Source organism: Tyto alba, unplaced genomic scaffold, assembly GCF_018691265.1.
Source record: "Tyto alba isolate M040663 unplaced genomic scaffold, T.alba_DEE_v4.0 Super-Scaffold_40, whole genome shotgun sequence".
In the NCBI taxonomy this organism is placed as follows: Eukaryota; Metazoa; Chordata; class Aves; order Strigiformes; family Tytonidae; genus Tyto; species Tyto alba.
Window position 1 is genome coordinate 43,902,563 of NW_024881316.1, and position 10,359 is coordinate 43,912,921.

Sequence of the window (10,359 nt, forward strand, 5' to 3'; positions counted from 1 at the left end):
TTGGTGCAGAACGTAGAACGTCAGCCCAAAGTAAACATGGTCATGGACCAACTGCAGGTTTTCTTAAATGTTCAGCATGCTCATTCACATGGTTATAAAAAAAAATTCATGACTTGATGCTTGATGTCACACTGATCAACTGAGATAAAACTTAAGTAACTCTCTGCTTTGCTTATGCAGTTTCAGCTTGGCTACACTCAATGGTTTAAAAAAGGGAAATTTGAGTGCAGGAGCCTCATCTATCAGGATGTGTCCACCCAAATTACTTCTATGGCACTCACACTCTCATTAAGAAATAGATGCCAGGACTCATTAGAAGGTAAGGTTGTGCAAAACTCTAAGTCATACATCATGATACGTGACAGAACAAATTAATACAATGCCAGTGCAAAGGTTAAGCCACAGAAGAGCTCAGTGGTGGTAGGTGCCATGCTTTCTTGGGGCCTCATCTTCTAGCTATCAAAACATGTTAACTGAGTCATTGACTATGCTAAATCTCCTAGCACCATTTTGGATTATATTTTAAATATTAATGCTGGGACAGGATTTACAAAGTGGAGCAACTGTGTACATGCCCAGGTCTTCCCTGCTGGCATGTTATGAATTAGTCACTGGCAAGTTCTTGAGAAATTACAAGGCAACGGGAAGGTTGAAAACTCCAGCATGTTTTGGTCATCAAAACACAGCTCTCTCCCTCTATACATTGTAGTTAGATGCTTGCAGTACCATTCCTTTTGGACAGATAACTTGAATCATGTAGGAAGGTAAAATACTTCCTTTTTCTTCTGCCCCCTCAAGAAAAAAACTCATTCTTCTTAGTTTATAATCCTCAATAGGAAAGGAATTCTTGTATGGGTGTATTGGGTTTGTGTGGCAAGGCTTTGGTAGTGGGGGTGCTACAGGGGTGGCTTCTGTGAGAAGCTGCCAGAAGCTTCCCCTGTGTCTGATAGTCAACTCCACCCAGCTCCAAGACAGACCCGCCGCTGGTCAAGGCTGAGCCCATCAGCAACAGTGGTAGCGCCTCTGGGGTAATGTATTTAAGAAGGGGAAAAAGTTACTGACTTATAGCTATTGCAGCTGAAGAGAGGAGTGAGAGAAACAACTGAGAAGACACCAAGGTCAGTGAAGAAGGAGGGGAGGAGGTACTCCAAGTGCTGGAGCAGAGATTTCCCTGCAGCCTGTGGTGAAGCCCATGGTGAGTCAGGCTGTGCCCCTGCAGCCCATGGAGGTCCATGGTGGAGCAGATCTCCACCTGCAGCTCATGGAGGACCCCACGCCAGAGCAGGGGGATGTGCCCAAAGGAGGCTGTGACCCCATTGGAAGCCCAAACTGGAGCAGGGTCCTGGCAGGACCTGTGGTGCATTGAAAGAGCGGAGCCCACACTGGAGCAGGTTTTCTGGTAGAACTTGTGACCCCACGGAGGACCCATGCTGGAGTAGTCTGTTCCTGAAGGACTGCACCTCCTGAAAGGGACCCATGATGAAGCAGTTCATGAAGAGCCTGTGGGAAGGACTCACATTGGAAAAGTTTGTGGAGAACTGTTGTTGTGGTTTAGGCCTGGTTGGCAGCCAACCACAATGCAGCAGCTCTCTCTCCCTTCCCCTCCGGCAATGAGAAGGGACAGAGAGCCAGGCTTGGGGTTCAAGATAGGACCGGGATGAGGGAAAATCCCCCTTTTATGATCATGAGCAAAAGGCAGACTCATTAGGGGAAGAAAAAAAAGAACATACATTTATTACAGACACTAACAACACATAACAGAGTAGGACAGTGAGAAGCATTGCCACATCTTGAGAACACCTTCCCCCCACCCCTCCCTTCTTCCCGGGCTCAGCTCTGCTCCCGATATCTCTACCTCCTCCCCCAGTGGTGCAGGGGCAGGGAATGCGGGGTTCAGTCAGTGCTGCCACTTCCTTCATCTTCGGTGAGGGGAGTGTCCAAAACTTGTTACCCCCTGCTCCATCGTGGTCCCCCTCTCACAGGAGACAGTCCTCCACAAACTTTCTCCGACTTGAATTCCTCCCATGGGCCGCAGCGTTCCCCACACTGCTCCGTCATGGATCACTAACTTCCTCCGACTGGATTCCCTCCCACGGCTGCAGCCCTTCCCGAGCTGCTCCGGCGTGGGACTCCCCCGCATGCTGCAATCCTCCCAGCACTGAATTACAGCAGCAGGGCTACCTTTTTCCATGAGACCCCGGCCTTCTTCGGGCACATAACCTTGATCAGCCGAGCAGGAACAACAGGCTGTAAATCAATGTCTGCTCCACCGTAGATCTTCATGGGTGGCAGGGCGGGGCCGCCCTGCCATCTCACCACAGGATACAGGGGGGTCTCTGCTCCGGCACACCTCCCCCCTCCTTTCTTCCTCTGTTCCTCCACTGACCTTGGTGTTCATGCAGCTGCAGCAACTCCTCCTCACAAGTCCCACTGCCCGTCACCACGTCCCTTCTTAAATACGTTATCGCAGAGGCGCAGCCGATTGGCTCAATTTCCCAAACAGAAGTGGAGCTGACGTGGAGCTGGGGGAGCTTTGAGAAGCTTCTCACAGGGGGCTGCCCCGATAGCCCCCTCCCCTGTCACCAAAAAACTCCACCACTCACTCAACCCAGGACAACTGTTTCCCTTGGGAGGGACCCCATGCTGGAGTAGGGGAAGAGTGTGAGGAGTCCTTCCCCTGAGGAGGAAGGAGCAGCAGAGACAACGTGATAAACTGACTGCAACCCCGATTCCCTGCCCCCTTGTGCCACTGGCAGGTAGGAAGTAGAGAAATCAGGAGTGAAATTGAGCCTGGGAAGAAGGGGAGGGGGGGGAGAGGGCAGGAGGAAGGTATTTTAAGATTTAGTTTTATTTCTCATTATCCTACTCTGATTTGAGTGATAATAAATTAATTTCCCCAAATCAAGTCCGGTTTGCCTGTGACAGTAATTGGTTAGTGATCTCTCCCTGTCTTTATCTTGCTCCACGAGCCTTTTGTTGTTTTTTGTCTCCAACAACAGGATCTTCAGGTCCACATGTTCCACCATATCTAGCTACAGAGAAATCCTCAAGGCTCCTCTTTTCTTTTTTCTGCTTGTCTTTGTCCTCATCCTGCTACAAATAACTCTCTTCAACATTTTCTCCTGCTCTAAATCCTTCCTGACTCCTTGACTCCCAGTTCCTTTCTTCCTTGCACCTAGAACAACATTTCTCAGATATGCTGTTCAAAAATCTCTCAGCCACCCTGAAACACCATGGGATAGGATACATCTACATGAAGCTCATATCAGTTACTGCAGAGAAATAGATAGTCTGGGTCTCGTTGTTGCCAGAGGCCATTTCACCTTGCTATAAAATGCATAGCTGAGAGTAGTCAAGTGAACTACTCTCTAAAAATGCCAGCTTTTCTAAGACTAAAGAACTAGGTCTAAAATTAGTCCTAATTCTAACTTGCCTTATGTACATCCCTCCAAAACAACTTGTAACAACCTCCACTGGAAATGTAAGCAATGTCTCCATTAACATGCATGCATGTAGGAATACTTTTCTCTTGCTAAGACATACAAAAACTGTGATCAATCAAGCCACTAATTCTGTCCTCTGGGTCTGCACAACTTGCCAAAGACAAACTTAAACTAGGCCACCTGATGACAGTTCACTCAGGCCATCTGGCTACGTCTCACTTCAAAAAAGTCTTGTCTCAGGAAATGAGAACACCTTGGGATCTTCCAGTTTCAGCTAGTGGTCCTCAGTCTCACAAAAGGAGGAACATGAAAGGTACAGAGCAATGAGCCAGCCAATTAAAGTGCCACAGCCCATCATGTACAGGTGAGCAGACTTCTAGACTTAATTCCATGAACTATGAAGGTAATTATACATGCAGGCTAAGATTCATCTCACCTAACATTAGTTGACGAAATATTAAACATCAAATTTGAAATATTTATAAGCTTTTTATCTTTAAACATGAGAAAAATAAACAGAAAACAACACTTTCATCATGGAATCATTCAAAACAGTGAATAGGTTACATAAAGAAAAATGGAAAAATGTAATTTTTGTAAAAATTTGAAATTAAAATTTCTGAAGTTAAATATTTTCTAAATAATTACTTTATCCATTAAAATACACATTAATTTTTGAAAACTGAATGAAAATTAAGCAGTTGACTTGCTTCTCAATTTCCTAAGGAAATGAAGACTACATAATCACACTGCCCAAGGTTTCCCCAATATCTTTTGAACCTACTAATTCCCTTCAAAACAGAAATTAGTAGAAATCTCTAATTATCTTTATTTTAATGTTTTGAAAAACCAGTAAAAACATGGATAAAAGAGATGCAGAACCATAACCCTCAGGGAAGAAAAAAGACAGAACCATGACCTGTGCCATTGATAGAAGCTAGTGAGGGCATCAACCTTTGTTTAGTGCCTCATCAAACAACAGAAACACCAATATTTCTGTGTACAATATTTCTCTTTCAACATCTCTTAGGGTTAAGAGTCATGGAAAGAATTTAGCATGATTGTTTTAGAGGGAAAAGGGAGGATATGCATTAATGGATAAAGAATAAAAAAATCAAGCTTCATCAATTCCACTGGTCATGATAAAACTGGTTATTTCTTTGTATTTATTTGAAACTAAAAAGCTCACCAATTTGAGAAGATGTACATATCACCTATTTGGGTTGTCAAGCCAATAAGTATGGGTAGACTCCATATTTAAAGTGAGAAATGCATCCACATAAGAGTCTAGAGAAAAGGCAATAGAATAAGCAGAACTGCAGAAAACAAACAAACAAAACAAAACAAAACAAAACAAAAAAAAACACAAGAAAATATATATTGAAAAAAAAAAAAAAGTGGTTTAATCTGAAATCGAAACTATTCAAGAGAGACCTCTGAACAGTGTAAAGGTGTTTAGAAGAATGAATAATCATGCTTCCTACCTACATTAGAAAGGACAAGAAGGGAACAGGGCTAATATTTCACCAAGAGCTTCACATGAGACATTAGAAAAGAAAACAATAATCTTGGACTGACATCAAGTAGAAATTGTTTCAGAAGACTTAGGAGAAGAGATATGGACTATATAACTTCTCAGATTCCCTACTCCTCTTTTTTTGAGTCTATATAATGTCACTCTATCCATGTATGGAAACAACCCATATATCAAGTAAACATTGATGTAACCTGGACAGAAAAAGACCTTATGTATAAAAATCAGGTAACAGATACTAAAATGCATCAAACAGCGAAGTTCAAAAAGGTATGAAACAGTACTTGATTGATCTGTGCCTACTTGCATTGTACATTTCTCTACTTCATACTGTCAGTTCAAGAAAGAAATCAAACACATCTATTGACAGAGATTAACCTTCTGACCCAAAGGCTGGGTTTGAAACAAGGAACTGCCTGTTTGAATCTTGACTGCTTGAATAGTTCGTGCTTCATTTGGACTCTCTACTTTGCAAAAATCAAAGTAAAATAGCCCCTTTGAATGTTTAATTTCATGAAGGGATTTCTTCTGAATTTGAAACCAAACACCCTCCAGCAATTTCAACAGGTTTTGTCTTTCCTTTGCTAGAAATTGTAGCAACTTCTTTCTATATTTCATTTACCTAGATATAAAAAAATTAGTCCAAACACCTAATTCTGCCTACGTTTAATTATTTAACACATTGGTGGCACTCTGAGGAACAGGAAAATGACACATCACCTCAAGTCCATCCTTTCTCCACATAGACTCTCACTATCTTAATTGCAAATGAAAAAAGGACAAAAGGCACCTGTTTTTTTTTTTTTTTATTTTCCAGTATATTAGACAACTTCAGCTTCTCGATTTCCCTTCATTTAAAGGAGATGATAAAAAATAGTTTTAAATATTACCTCAATAACACTGAATATTTATTGTATTACTGAAACATCTTAGGCAATTCTGAAATAACATTATAAACTCAAGCATTGATTTTTAGAATAATATTAGAAGAACTAATATTTGCTTGAGATGGTCAGAGTCTTTCTAAGGGCAATAATATAGCTTGCTAGTTAAAAGAAATTAGGATGCTTTGACTTACGCAGTCATGGACCAGTTTGATATTTGTGGAAAAGAAACAATCTCTTCTATGGAGAGCTCAGACTAGGACTAAAGACCAAAACCAATTTTTCCCCATAAAGAATATTTTGCTACCATTTTGTTGTGGATGTATTGTCTCAGTAGGTATTTTTTGATCCATTCTAGAATAGCTCAGCTGATCCAACACTGATCAGTTCACAATCATATTAAGCACAGAAGGATACTTCTGCTCCTGTTTGCTTGTGCATGTGCACACGCATACAATTCCTTTCTCTGAGGTCCTTCATGAGGGCATGACTTAGCATGGCTCATAATGGGGCATAGTTCTGCTAATCACTGTGCTCTAAAAGTGACATAGATCAATTAATCCGTTGAAAAAATATTATCAGCAACTGTTTGACCTCCTTTCCCAAGAGCAGTGCTCTATAGCAGAGAAGCTGATAGTCCGGCATGTCTTGAACAACCTTTTAAACAGAAGGAACTTATGTTTACACACAGAAGGAACACACAGTAGGAACTGTGTTTACACACAGTAGGAACTTACTTCCTACACACACAGAATAAAACAAGATAGAGAATAAGGTCCTTATTGTCAGCTCCCAAACTTTTTACCAGCTACCATGACAAAAATCCTCTCCCTGCCTTTTCTCCAAATCACTCAGTGTCTCCCCATCAAAGGGAACCTCCAAATTTCCAGTTTGGAGCAGCTCCCTTTTGTGACAGCAAATCACTCTTCTGTGCATCTTTAGCTGGAGATATGTACTTGGATTTGTACCTGCCATTATTTCAGCTACAAACTTCCCTATTATTTGTGTAAGTTTTGTTAAACCAATCTAACTTATGCCAGTGGTGTTAGTAAGTGGTTTTGGTAAGATTCCACCCAACACATTTCTCCTAATTGTAGTTGGGAGAAATAAGTCTCTGCTTGTGCAGTTACCACTTCTCCAACACCATCTTTTAGAGATAACACTTTTTCTTATTTCATATTCTGTTTGTTTAGTTTTTGAACATATTGGCAGCCTGCCGGTTGGTATACATTTGCCTACATATACAGCTACATTCTTTTGAGTCAATAACTAGAGAAGGAAAGATGAGAAGCTGAAGTTATTGATGGAGCCCCATATCATTCAAACAATGCTATTGTGTCTTCACGTATGGGTCCAGGATTTCCTCAGGTCCATGCTTCTGGGAGAAAGAGGCGAAAGAGGCAGAGGGAGTATTTTTTTATCCAACTCAGTTGATTTATCCATTATTATACAGCCCTATAAGCAGCTGCATGACACAGATGAGAGAACAGAGGAAGAATAAGTATTAGTCAAACTTAGCATTGATGCCAAAACAAGGTATCTACAGCTGTATCCTGACACAAGGGCTCATGTATAAGCAGTTTCGTGCATCCACAGAAAGGGGACTATCGGTTATGCACTTGATTCCCAGGATCTCACACAAGTCTTCACTGGAGTCACTGGTTTATTCACCACAGTGAAAGGATCTTGACTGTGTAGCCTGCACGACCTCCAACAAGGTGTAGTGATCAAGGAACTCTACAGTCAGATAAGGCAGAATAGTATAAGGAAAACTCAGCTGAACTGTATAATGGCAACTATATCCGTAAGTTGTATTTTCAAATCTTTCTTTTCTCTGGGTGCTCTTTGGGCACATCAAACAAGAAAAAACATGAATGCTCTCCTATAAAGCAAAATCTCTTAAAGAGAACAGAAGGAGCAAATGCAAAAGAGAGGAAGAGGAAAGGACATTAAGAATGAGAAGAAACAGCAGTAGAAGGCAGGCAAAAAAGAAAGGTATTCAAAAGAGTAAAAGCAAGAAAGAGAAGTCTTGAAGTAAAATGGGCAGGAAGATGAAAGAGGCTCAAAGGAAAAAAAAAAAAAAAAAAAGAAAGAGGAAGAGTTTTTGAAAATATGTTGTCATTCATTTAGACTACCTCTTCTATGGTTCACCAATCTCCAAAATCCCCTTTAATGTTTAAGGATAGGGACATCCTCCTTTTCACCTCCCTGTGCAATTCCCATACTCAGCCTCCCACTCAACCTTGTTTGTCACTTGCCTTTTTTTCCTCTCTTCCCACTCCTTTTCCAGGCACTGTTGCTTCCCTGTGCATGTCACACATTTTAGTCCTTGGACCACTATCTCCTTACCTCCCCAGTCCCACAAGTATCAGGCTGGAGTCTATTTGCTATGCTCTATTTACTTCCAGAGAAAGAAAAACAGGTAACCATGAGGTGTTTCAGAGACTGTTGTGCCTGGTCTGGAATATGCTCATCGTGGCCTGCCAACATGGGTGGTACCAACTCTACAAGAGCAAGTGTGGTAGCAGGAAAGCCTCTGTAAGCAGCAGAGTGCTAAGCAGACTCTACCATCAAATTAAGACTTTTATACAACCAAAAAAGCACCCCTGAACAGTGTTGCCTTTAACACAACAGGAGGTGGCAGCAAAGAAAAACCATAAGTTTCTCAAGTAACCCAGAAGGTAATAAAACGACAGAATTAGTGCTTGGAGATGTGAAATATTAGCTTGTTGAGCTTTTGTCATTGATTCATTTCTGGAGGATTAATTAAAAATGAAAGGCATATTAAAAAAAACAAAAACAAAAACAAAACAGTCACAGCTGAAAATGCTTGAACAAATTAATTCTTTTTTTTTTTTTTTTTTTTTTCAGAAAATAAAAATTGTACTAAAGGAACATTCTATTTTGTCCATTTGAATGTGTTTGTGATAGAGGCACATTTAACATTGAAACTTTCATGGTATCTTCACAAACTTTAAATACAGATGGGCACACCACACTTGATATTTTAAACAAGTATCCAAAACCTTAACCACTGTTTATTTTTGTATCAATACACCAGTAGATTTTGCATCACTTGAGACAAGATACAAACAAAACAACACAAAACAGGAAAACTTTCCCAGCTGAGAGAAGACACCTAAGAAATACCTTAAGGATTAGGCAGTTATACAGAAAACTGGAGTTAACAATTACTGAATTGAAGACCACAGGAGAATAGAAAAGGACAAAGAACAAACTAATAACACTTGCAAACAGTTGAGTGAAAGAGGCAACAAAATTTGAGTCTCATGTGACTCATTTTTCACTCTCTTCAGTTTCTGAGACCAACAGGCAGCTGTGTCTGCATCTAATTAACACACCTTTGGAAGATGAACATAAATCTTCATTTAATGGGGCTACAATATCGACTTCTGTTTTCTTTTATGCTGATGAATATTGTGACTTTCTTGTAGGTGGTTAAATGCAAATGCAAATTACCGTGTGTTTGTGCATAAGAATGGATCTTAGAGGTCTCTTTGTGTGTGTGGTTCAGCACAGACAGCAGGCTGGAAACACCTTCTTCAAAAATAAACCCACTTTTTCTCTTATTGTTTTGCACCTCTGCAAAATGTGTTACATGCGGTGGCAAGAGTGGCTCGCTGAGGTGATCCCACTTCAGTGACACGTCTGACATGGTGACTGTCTCCAGGGTGCCAGGACTTTCTGACTGGCTCTGCAGCTACAAGTGGTGCCAGTAAGTGTATAAAATAGGATTCCGCCCTATAGACAAGCATGTTGCCCCGAACTCCTGACAACATCTGCCATGTCTAGGCATGCCACAGGAGAGAAATAGGTGAGGACAACATTGTCAGCTTTGCCAGATGACTGTCCAAGAGATGTCATCACCAGCAACAAGCGTGAAACAGAGGTCCATCCTGACAATGGCATTTCTGTACCTGTGCATCAACCAATGCAAAACCACACAGCAGAAGATACCAGCAAAGACATTTCTGCTATTCTACCTGTATTTTTGTTTACAGAAAAAAACAGTGCTACTGTACAAAACCAGCTCAAGAATGTAAATTAGTTGGGTTTACCATAGGCCTATTCCTGACTTTCATTCAGTGATGATTAGAAATCTTTCTTTAATGTCCAGCCTGAACATATATGTTATTACATTGAAACTCTCCTGTAGCCCTGATAACTCTTTCCCTGTTCCAGCATTTATTTCCCCAGTGTATTACAGAAACCAATATAATTTCAGCCTTCATTTTGCCATCCAAATAAATGAAGTACCTTTAGTTTCTTCATGAAGAGAGACTCCCTATTTCTCATAGTTAGTCACTCTCAGGATCTGACTTAGTTTATTCAACTTTAATCAGTGTGAGACACTACATCATCTATGAGGTTTTATATATATCACATACTTGGGGGATTCATTTTCTATGCATTTGAAAAACTTGTATGATACAATTTAGGAGACCACCCAGGTTTTTGACAGCAGTGGAATAAGAGT